Source organism: Dysidea avara, chromosome 8, assembly GCF_963678975.1.
Source record: "Dysidea avara chromosome 8, odDysAvar1.4, whole genome shotgun sequence".
NCBI lineage: Eukaryota > Metazoa > Porifera > Demospongiae > Dictyoceratida > Dysideidae > Dysidea > Dysidea avara.
In genome coordinates, this window is record NC_089279.1 from 10,008,203 (window position 1) to 10,019,824 (window position 11,622).

The following is an 11,622-nucleotide window of genomic DNA, read 5'->3' on the forward strand; positions in this document are numbered from 1 at the left end:
TATGGTTATGAAGACTTTAAAGCTGTTTAAATGGCTATGAAAACCTCAAACACCAGCAAACACAATAATTATTATAGAGGTGCTTATAGTACATATGAAGGTGCTGAGTGAGGTTGAAAGCTGTTTTAACTTTGGTTTCAGGTGAGTTTGCATTATACAGTTTTCATGTGTTATATCGGGTCTGAAACTTTTTTATAGTACGCTTTCAGGCAGGAGAGGGGTTAAGCAAAAAAAGTACTCTCTGTACGCCTGTGAAAACATGTGGCAGTATATTTCAGGAAATCTGTCATCTCATGTTGAGGAATTATGATTATGTCATATATAATGCACAGAATGCAATACATCCCAGAGCTGAGATATAGCTATAACCCATAATGTGATTGAGTGTAGCTTGTGCCCACATGTCTTATTTTTGCAGGCCTGGTCACAAATCAAGAATATAATAATCATGGTTTAATAACACTGTAATATCAATGAAATCAAACAATTGTCAGTCAAGAATTACATCTTTATGCACAATTTACACTATTCATATGTAATTGTGCCACCCCTTGTCCGCATTACAATGGAGATGTTAGAATTATTTTGTATGCCAACATCATATATCCTTTTACCCATGTCTTCAGGGTCTTTTAATTCAGCGGTGCCTGTAATCAGTCTGAACTCCTCTGTGATATTAATTTTCTCTCTTACAGCTTTAAACACATCTCTCACATAACCATACTATATAGTGAAAAAAACACATACGTATACATACAATATTTACAATCAGTACACTAAGTGGGTCAGTTAACCAAAGTCCAAACAATTGCAGTATATATCATGCAGTACGATAGTACTATATAGTATAGACCACAAAAGAGTAGGCATGACCCACGAAATAACATCACCCAAAAACCAGTCTCAATTTTCCAGACAATGATGAGGCAGTATTGGTTAGCTAAAACTAAGCCCAAAGAAGCTTTCAGATCAACCCAAAATGCTTTCAATAAGTTGCTACGGAATTTTACAAAAAAATTATTTTATGGAATTTTCTACTAATTGACTGACTGACTGAATAAGTAACTGACTGATGCCTTCAGACAAGCGTAGCTAATTCGATAACGGCTAAGGCTACGGGCTTGATTTTTTTGCTGTTCGATGTCGCTTCGGCCCGAGAGGTACCTTTTGGCATACCGCAGTACATATGTACGATACATTTACCATTGTCCTCCTTTGTGTCCCATTCATCTTTGCTAGTGTCGATTTGGCGGTAACACGTGATGGCTTCCTTTCGAAACGGAAATTGTCTGTATTTTTCATAGTGGTCAATTTGATATTAGAGGTGCTTTTCAAACAGTTTTTGATTTGTACTGCTGTGTAACGGGTTGAACATAGCCGACAACGAAGCCTAATGGATACTTCACTTTTCAGACAAAAATTGATATAGCTGGGGCACGTGGCACCATTTCAGATGCAGTATGCGTGGGCTCACCAATCATAATAATTATTTATTTAAAAAGTTAATAAACAACTACACAATAAATTAGGAACTAGAGTATAGAGACCATAGCACATTGATAAAAAGTACTGAAACAAGCTGGAGTAGTGCACAATATTAAATCACAGTAAAACAATAAGAAGTATTATATCCCTACTGTGCTCAAGATACCATAACGAAGTGCACAGTAGGGATATAACACTTCTTATTGTTTTACTGTAATTTAATATTGTGCACTACTCCAGCTTGTTTCAGTACGTTTTATTGATGTGCTATGATCCCTACTCTAGTTCAAAATTCCAAATTTTTTGTGTACTTGTAAATATAGATCATTGCAAGTATAATAGTAAATGCTCACTTAATTGGTTCAGATAAAAGCATCTAACGGTCTTTTGCAAACACATTCATTATGATTCATGATCATCATAAGAATAACAGTGGATATTAAATACAAAAGGTTAGACAAAAAACTAGCCAGTTTGACAATCAAAGGAAATTTTCCAAACTGTATTTCCCAATTAGCTACTTTATATTGTTCAATATTGGCTGCGTGGTGTACAAAAATTTCCCAAACTATTATCTGCCATCTTGCTTCACATGTTCATTCACCAAACTTAAGTCATGCCAAACATTTGTTATTAATTTTAACTATGGTACATTGATTGAAAACAAAATGCAGTGGATGAGTGAGTTAGATCGGTCAGTTACGTATAAAACTTCATTGTTTTGATTATGACAGTACACTATAGTTGTAAGTGGTTTCAAATAGTTGGCAAATGTTGAAGATTCTATGGACATCATTAGTGTATCCGAGAGTGTATTAAAAGACACCAAAGTATACTTCCAAGAAATCAATGTCACAAAATAGTCTTAAAGATATTGTGTTTGTAAAACATTCAAGAAGTTAAAAATTAACTGCACAAAGAATTTGCTGAAGTCCATATATACTTCGTAAATTTCACAAATTCAAACCGTACTACTTACAAGTCAAGTCATTAGGTCTAAGTCCCTGAAAATAGGTTAGGTAATCTTAAGGCTGCAGCACATGTTGCTGTCAGACCTTCAGTGCTGGTCACTGTAAAGTGCTAATAATAAATACTTCAGGTTTAAGGAAGAAAATCCATCCCTCCTGGAGGAAGACTGAGTGTGGCCCCGACTAGACATTGGGTGACCTGCAGTTCGAATCCTGGGGTTGGAGGGATTTTTTTCCTTACTTTGGCCCCTTTTCTGTTACACCTTTTCAGTCAGTCAGTAAATCAAGTCATTAGGTCTACGTCCCTGAAATTAGGTTAGGTAATCCTAAGGCTGCAGCACATGTTGCTGTCAGACCTTCAGTGCTGGTCACTGTAAAATGCTAATAATAATAATAATAATAATAAAGTTAGACAGTAGAGGATAAGGCAGAGCCTGTATGAGGTTTTTACCACTAGTCTATAAGAATTGTTTGATACCATATTTGACTGGTTAATAGCCACTGTGACTACAACTTTCAGCAAAAAAAACCAAAAAAAAAACCATCCACTGGCAGTAGTACATGTGGTTTGAGATGGTGGCTATGTCATTTACTCCTAGCATCTAAAACTATGCATATCAAAAACTAGAAGTAACTAAAGGCCACACAATTCTTATTACTTAAGAAATTTAAATGATGATCCTTTATCACTATCCTCATCAGTTCAATACACATCTTTAGAAGAAGCTTTCTTGGTGTGATCACTAACATATGGGTGTCTACTCCTTTAGACATCAGACTGAGAGGTTCTGAAGAGGGATGGTCTACTGTTTTGAAACTGTTACAGAGACATCTTTGTGTTTAATTGTATGTATGTTGTATGCTCTTTAGATGATATTGTAAATTTAATTGGGGGAAGAATTTTTTATATTTTTTATTAAGGCTTTACGGTACAAGTGTTGAAGGTCTGGTCCTACAGCCTGTTTAAAGTTGTTACATAAGTATGCCTGAAAAGGTGGAGAAAGGAGAAAAAATCCATGACTGGATCTGGGAATCCTTGAACCTACAGATAGAAAACAAGGTAGCTATCAATGTTCTATACCATATCAGTGTTTATTCTAGGGCTGTTAGGGGATTTCCGCCTAATATCTCAGACATACCTTAAAATTGTGACAGCTATACATGGTGCTAATTTTTTTTTAAGTGCATGGCACCAACTGCCATCAAATTCAATCTCAGGTAACTTCATACATGAATTTTCCCAGGGTTAAAGCTGCATACACATGCAACCTCTCAGATTCAGTCTCTGATGCATGGTTTAATCTAAAAAATATATCCAGGGTACATACTACACAACTATGGAGAGCAAGCCCAAGTTTATCCAGTTACTTAGATTATGCTTGTTTTCAAAATAGCGCAGTCAAATTGCCCTTAAATTTAATCTTAAAAATTGTACTAATTTTTAAAATTTCTGAGCCATGCAGTTTACCTTCAACCAAAGGACTCTCAGGTCTAGTCTCAAAAGGATTGATTTTAAAAATTCCTTGTTTGTTAGTTGTTATATTGATAGCATGCAAACATAAACTATATCATTAGCACAAAAACATGTCTATGGTGGTAGCACAACTGCATGGCCTTACAACCATAAAATACCATGTGCACATTACTGTATTATGCAATCTCAGATAGTTTGTTTTTTCTTGGAGGATATTCACCCATGCAGATCTGTTAGATTGCTCACACAAATTGTTTATCTAACAAATTAATGTATATTATTATATGTAATAGTTATACCATGGGCATGAGTGCTTTGCCTGATATAGCTATGCACACTCAGGCTGCAGCTGCAGCCCTCATGCTCATGTGTATATCAGGCACAGCACAAGTTCCCATGGTATAACTAATATGTGCCACGTGGGTTAATCGCCTACACGTGTGGGAAACTGCTGATATGTTTCACGAGTGCATTTATGTTGGGATATGTGAATTTTGATAGTGGGCACTGGAAATTGCTGTGCTAAGAGTTCAAACGTATGTGCAACAACACGAGCATACAAAAAGTTCGATTGTGGGCTTATACAGTGAGCAAGTAGACACAAGACATCAAAATACAACTTGATAAGCATAACATCGAGACACAGATTTACTACATAAAAATCGTGAATAAATTATATCCATGAATAAAATTACAGTCGCACATGAATACCACTTTACCTCTAATGGCTCAATCTACTTTGTGCATTAGGTTACATCGAGACAGCGGTCTAGAAATTATTCAAGTTAAGCACTAATATAGAACTCACGTGTATTAAAATTCAGTCAAAGGAACTCCTCAGCATGCTAGGACTAAGAAACTTAATCCCACAATCAATCTCAAGATGTGTGACTATATAAGGGCACAAAAAGCTATATAGCAAAGGACATTAAAGAGACGTGAAAATTTCTTGGAATGGAATATATGCACACCTAACTGTACAATATCTTGAGTTAACAAGATATACGCACTGCCATAATGAGATATACGCACTGTTTATATCTTGTTAAAACAGCACGTATATCTCCGATATGTATATGCATTGGCTTTTCTTTGATCTGAGGTGAGAAAGTGGTATAAATATATATATATTATATGCAGTACACTATATACCAAGTGTATTTTCTAGCATTTGAATGCAGTGAAGTAACAAGAAATTACAGAAGCTCCTGCATGAATATGGTAGTATAGTGTTACGTGATGTATGGTATAAATAATGCTGTGTATTAATTCAACGTGTGTGAACAGGTTGGATCCCTTCCCCCCACCCACTGAATTTTCCTTAGCTGTGGTCTCATGTGGTCTAGATGGTGTCTGTACCTGGTGGCAGATGTGTGAAAATTGAACTTCATGCATACACAGTAGAGTGAACAGTTTTTGACTTTTTCCTGAGTGGTCAAAAAAAGAAGATGTGGATGCTCTGAATTTTGTTAAGTTTATTATGTTTGGCTAGCCTTCAGGCTTTGCTCTTATAATCTTTGCAGTGTATAAGTTGTAATGGTGCATGCTGTGTTAATGGTTGTAAATTTTGTCACAAAAATAGCCAAACAGCAGTGGTGACTCAAACCTATGTATTGGGTAGCAATGTAAAGCATGCATCAAGTGTAAGTGTAGTAGTATGGTGTGGGAGCAGAATTGTTTATGTTAGCAATGATACTCATATACTGTATACATGCATCAAACTCTATAGCTTGCAGACTATAGTAAATCAAGGCTGTGTCATGAGTGTTCTGTGAGTTTTGTGATCTGGCTCACAAAAATTTGACACTCATGACACAGCCTTTCCTGACAATGTTTCAACTGACAAATCTATCTCTGCAAAAGCTTATCAAACCCTAGGGTTAATCAGAAGAACTTTCAAAACTAACTGCATTGAAGCAAAGAAGAATCTATATACTACACTAATGCAATCCCAACTGATGTATATATACTGTTCACAGATATGGAGACTTCAACCGAAAAAGACATTACAACATTAGAATATAATGCGAAGAGCTACTCGATATATCTTAAATGACTACAACTTAACTTCTTATAAATCCAGTCTGGAACAACTAAACCTTCTACCACAAATGTACATCTTCGAACTCACTGCAATGACCTATAAAATCACCAAATCACCAAAATCACCATCGGATAACTTTTAACATCAAATACCACATCACCTTCGCAAGTTAGTACCACAAGATCAAGAACACACTAAAAGTTAATTCATCCAAGAACTTCAACAGCAACACAGCGTAATTTTATTTTAACAGAATTGCAAGACTCTGTGTATTTTTTTTTAGTATACTGGGCAGCCAGTAAACTGATGCGTCCAAGCTGCAACTATACTTACCGACAATAGATATCTCATTATCTATACCAACACAATCAAGCACTGAGTAATTGATTTTTATGGAACCACTTCTCTAATAATTTCAACTCTGAAAGAACCTGCACATTTCACATTCTATGTCCATGCTATCGATGTTCCAAAGAACCCATTCCTAATCAACTTAAATGACCGTTATATTTTCTCATGGATGTCCACTATATAGTTGCTGGCATGCATGCACATGCAAATAATTTTAACTGTAATTTTGTTGTAAAGCTATAATAAAAAAATAGACTGTGTGTAAAATGATTATGAATGTATATAGCTAAATCATAGTATTAGACATTCACTGTAAGAATAAAATTATTATACTATAGCCACGTATATAGATATGTATAGTATAATATCTAGCTAGCTATAGCTATGTGCACTAAGTCATGCATGATCACCCCCAAATTCCTGATTCGAGTCCGTCTTCTCCTAACCCCCCAAAAGGAAAAATCCTAGAATAAATACTGTCATGCATATGCCGACTTAGAGGCGGCAGAGACACCTATATTTAGGAGGGGCTGGGGGTCTAGCATGATGATGCCATGGACTAGTTGTAAGTCAAAGACCAAAAAAAAAAGTCGTTACCTGCTGCTGCCCTCTATCAACTAGACTATATCTCCTTATTTATAACTACATACGTAGCTTGCTACACTGCTCCTTAAAGAATACTATTACTGCTCTATTAGAGTATATATCTCGATCTTGACTGCTCTATTAGAGTATCTCGAATAATGCTATTGAATAATTTTAGGGGGGCTAAGCCCCTCCATAATTTTTTCACAAGGGCTTCAGTCCCCCTTGCCCCCCTCCCCCCTTCTCCGCCGCCCCTGTTAATAATGCCGTGGCCGATCGGCTGTATATAGCTACTAAATTTAAGATTAGGTACTGGGCAGTCAGCTCAGCTGGTTTGCCCAGGGGGTGAAACTAGCTATAGACTACATGCAGTATACGTATAGCGAGTGTTTTGTATACTGAGGTTTTCACGAGCGTTCGAATCTGTGTGACGCCGTGCGTGAGAGCGTACCAATTAGTCAGATGGCAAAAGGCTGAGTGTGCAATCACGCTAAATGCAATGAACTCACGCATGGCGTCACATAGATTCGAACGTTGGTGAAAACTTCAGTATAGTTAGTACGTAACTCAGTATAGCTACCGCGATACAAATCCCACGTTACAAAGCTCAAATCTTAGTCTTCGGCTTGGCTGTCACAGCCACTAAATTTTTACAGTGACTACTTAGTATGCATGAGTGACCATTTGTGACTATTATATATATATATATATATATCCATAAAGCTACTGTAACCGCTATATGGCTAACTAACCGCCATGGCATATTAACCAATTGCAAACTCACGACGCAGACAGCTACAATGTTTAAAGGAACTGATCAACTATATAAAAAAATTAATCAATTAAAAAAACAAAAACAACTATAGATACACACTTCTGAACAAACCCTGGGACAGATCTAACCAAAGCCATGATAGCATCGCAGACATGTTAAACAGTCTTGAATGGCCTACGTACACTTAAAAACAGAAAAACAATTGCTAGACTCACCTTCCTATTCAAGATTGTCAGGAACTTACTAGCAATACCGGATCATTGCTTACCGTCACCAACTCCAGTGTCCTACACCCGTGCCCAATATCCTCTCAAACTAACTCAATTACAAACAAGAGTTGATGTTTACAAATACTCCTTCCTCCCTCGAACAGTTATTCAATGGAACTCCCTTCAAATTCCTAACATCGACACAATAGATCTCGAAACATTTAAGAACGCTGTAAGTAGAAAATTACCATATACTAATCATAAAGTAATTGATCTTAAACATAAGAAGGAAACATTATGGAAAAGGTTCCGTAGAACTGGCAATCATTTGGATCATCTTAGGTTTACTGAAGTAAGAAATTCGCTTAGACGCCTTACACGTGACTTGAGATCTAAGTTCGAGATGAGAATTGCTAAGGAAGTGAAGACCAACCCTAAAGCTTTTGGCGATATGTAAATTCTAAGGTCAGAGTTAAACCCTCCATTCCTACCCTGGTTGATGAGTCACTTAATGATACTGAAGCAGCAACTGATGAAGGTAAAGCGGAAATGTTGAACAAGTTTTTTACCAGCACATTTACCAGAGAATCCATGGATAACATCCCTGAGTTTCAAGACCGTGACTTTGTAACTAGTCTCGATGGCATAGCAATTGATGTAGGCATTGTAAAAGAAAAGTTGTGTGATTTAAATTCTAGCAAAGCTACTGGACCTGATGAGCTCCCCCCCAGAGTGTTGAAGGAAGCTGCTGCTGAAATAAGCATACCTCTGTCTATAATTTTTAAGAAGTCATTAAGCGAGGGTAGACTACCCCCAGACTGGAAAGTAGCAAGTATTATCCCAATTTTCAAGAAAGGAAACAAATCTTCACCCTGTAATTACCGTCCTGTAAGTTTAACATCTGTTGTTTCCAAAGTTTTCGAATCTATTATTCGTGAGGGAATGTTAGAGCATTTGTTTAACAACAATTTGATGTCACCATGTCAACACGGATTCCTCCCTCGCAAGTCTTGTATGACACAGTTACTGTGTGCACTTGATGATTGGACAGAGACTTTGGACAGTGGTAATTCAGTAGATGTTTTGTACCTTGACTTTAAGAAGGCTTTTGACTCTGTTCCTCATGAAAGGTTGCTCAAAAAGATTTATGCATATGGTTTTAGAGGTGATCTGTTTAATTGGATACAAGACTTTTTGAAAGGACGCAGACAAAGAGTTTCTGTGAATGGTTCAATGTCTGGTTGGAGTGATGTAATAAGTGGAATACCTCAAGGATCAGTCTTGGGTCCTCTCTTCTTTGCAATTTTCATCAATGATCTGCCATCATTATTAAGGAATAAAGTTCTTTTATTTGCAGATGACACAAAAATATATTCCAGCATTAGTCGTGCTAACCCAATATCCTCCCTGCAAGATGATATTAATGCTTGCATTGAATGGTCAGTAATGTGGCAGTTGCCTTTCAACATTTCTAAATGTAAAATACTACATATAGGTCAGTTTAATCCAAGATATTGTTATAAGATGGATGGGATGGATATTGTTAAGGTAAATGAGGAAAAGGATTTGGGGGTGTTGATTGATTGCAATCTCAAGTTTCATAGTCAGTGTTCGGCAGTGGTTAATAAGGCTAATAGACTTCTTGGCCTTATTAAACAGACCTTTTCGGATATTTCTGTAGATTCATTTACATGTTTATACAAATCAATAGTACGTCCTATTTTAGAATATGGTAACTTGGTTTGGGGACCTTACTATAAAACAGACATCCAAAAATTAGAAAAAATCCAACGGAAAGCAACTAGAATGATCAAATCTATAAGAAATCTTGACTACGAGGAACGATTGAAAGTACTTAACTTGCCATCATTACATTATAGACGTTATAGAGGTGACATGATTGCTGTCTACAATATGCTACATGATAAGTATGATATAGACCATTCTGATTTTTTTACTTTTTCACCCATTACCCATACCAGAGGTCATACATTTAAGCTATTTAAATATTTTTCAAGAACAGATGCCAGGAAATATTTTTTTACAAGAAGAGTTGTTGAACCATGGAATAATTTACCCCAAGAAGTAGCATGTGCAGCATCAGTTGATGATTTTAAGAAATTGATTGACCAATATTCATCTAACACTATGTATAAATGTATGTAATTAGTCTACTTGTACTTTTTTACCTGTTGATCAGGTGTAACAGGCTGTTTTAGCCTTATAAATTACCTGTAATAAATAATAATAATAATAATAAAGTAATATAATATGTGATTGTAATGCTCATTACGACAATAGCGTGTTGCCCCTAGTGGGCTTTGCTAATTAACAATAATAATAATAACAATGCATGATAGTTACGCATAGCTCATATGCCTAAAAAATTGTTAGTCTTAACGAGACAGCTCACTCTATGCCGATAGCTATCTCATGACCCAGTAGCTACTGGAGTCGTTAACATTTCTGTTCGAATGCGCGTGATTGCATAGTGTCGTGGGTAGTGGTTAGCGTGAAAAAATGGAAAGAGCCTTACAGTGGCGGATACAGGGGATTGCAATGGTTCAGCTGAAACCCTCTCTGAAAATAGCGCGCGCCCCAAATTTATTGACTAGTCGTCGTGTGGGTGATAAAATCGCTACGAGTTATACAGTGTTTTTTTTTTGGTCTTCGACTTACAGTTACGCTGAAGCTGAGTAGAATCTGAAACCCCCTCTGAAAATTTCTAGATCCGCCACTGCCTTACGCTTCAGTGTCGGGATGGGTTAAGTGTCATTTATCGTTTTGCTTGCTTCGATCAGCTATACTATGTATCAGAGGAGTCCGGTCTTCTCAAGGCCATTACATTAAGTGTGCTCCGGTGGACCTGATCCAATCAGAAACTCGATTCTTAATCTAATGTTGTAATCTGTTTGCTCTGTACTTTGTGTTTATGCTGTTATTACAATTTTTGTTTCTGTAAAAAAAGGAAGAAAAAAATGATTAGCGTGCAAACTGCCATCACGCTAACCATACGCACTAAGCTACGCAGTCACGAACGCTAGCGATTTGAATAGATATGTAAACGACACTATATAGCTATAGCTGCGTACGCTTTAAGTCTGATTCAGAATGGGTAGCTAGTCGTTAATATAACTAGGTATATAGACTGACCACGTACCTCAGAAACTTGAATAGTTAACGTCCGTGATTGACCGCGACCTTGATGTAGAACCATCAGCGTCCATGTAGTTCCCACAGGTACAATAGACATCAGTTCAAGTAATTGTTGTTATAATCTTTGGCAGAAAAACTATTATAGATCCACAGACTATATTTTATTCAGTGTATTTCACTGCCGCAACTCGACCTACTGTATATAGCACAGAATCTGTATAAATAGCCATAGTAATGCTTACGTACGCACATTTTACAGCTGCATAACTATAGTGACCATACCCTCCCTTAGTCTGGCGCCGCCCGCCTCTTCGCATAAAGTAAGGGTCTGGTGAAATACAGATACTAAATCATTTCTAGCGCCCAGATTCGGCGCTAGCCAATTAGTGCATGCCAATGACGTTCACACAGAAATCGCCTTGGCAACACAATGCTTTTGTTCGAATTGAAGCGCAATCATCTGACGTAAAAAGCATTGCGTACGCTGTCTAATTGAATTCCTTTTGAAATGATTAGGTATTTGTATTTCACCAGACCCTTACTTTTTGCGAAGGGGCGGGCGGCGCCAGACTAAC

At 36.9% G+C, this 11,622-nt stretch overlaps 1 long non-coding RNA gene across 1 annotated transcript; it reads right to left on the reverse strand.

Moving 5' to 3' along the window:
• Positions 1-431: 431 nt before the first annotated feature.
• Positions 432-11,299, reverse strand: LOC136263420 (uncharacterized). The gene is made up of 2 exons (XR_010704639.1): positions 11,052-11,299; positions 432-723 (listed from the first exon to the last, which is right to left on the reverse strand). It is a non-coding gene; the product is annotated as an uncharacterized lncRNA (long non-coding RNA).
• Between the last annotated feature and the right edge of the window lie 323 nt (positions 11,300-11,622).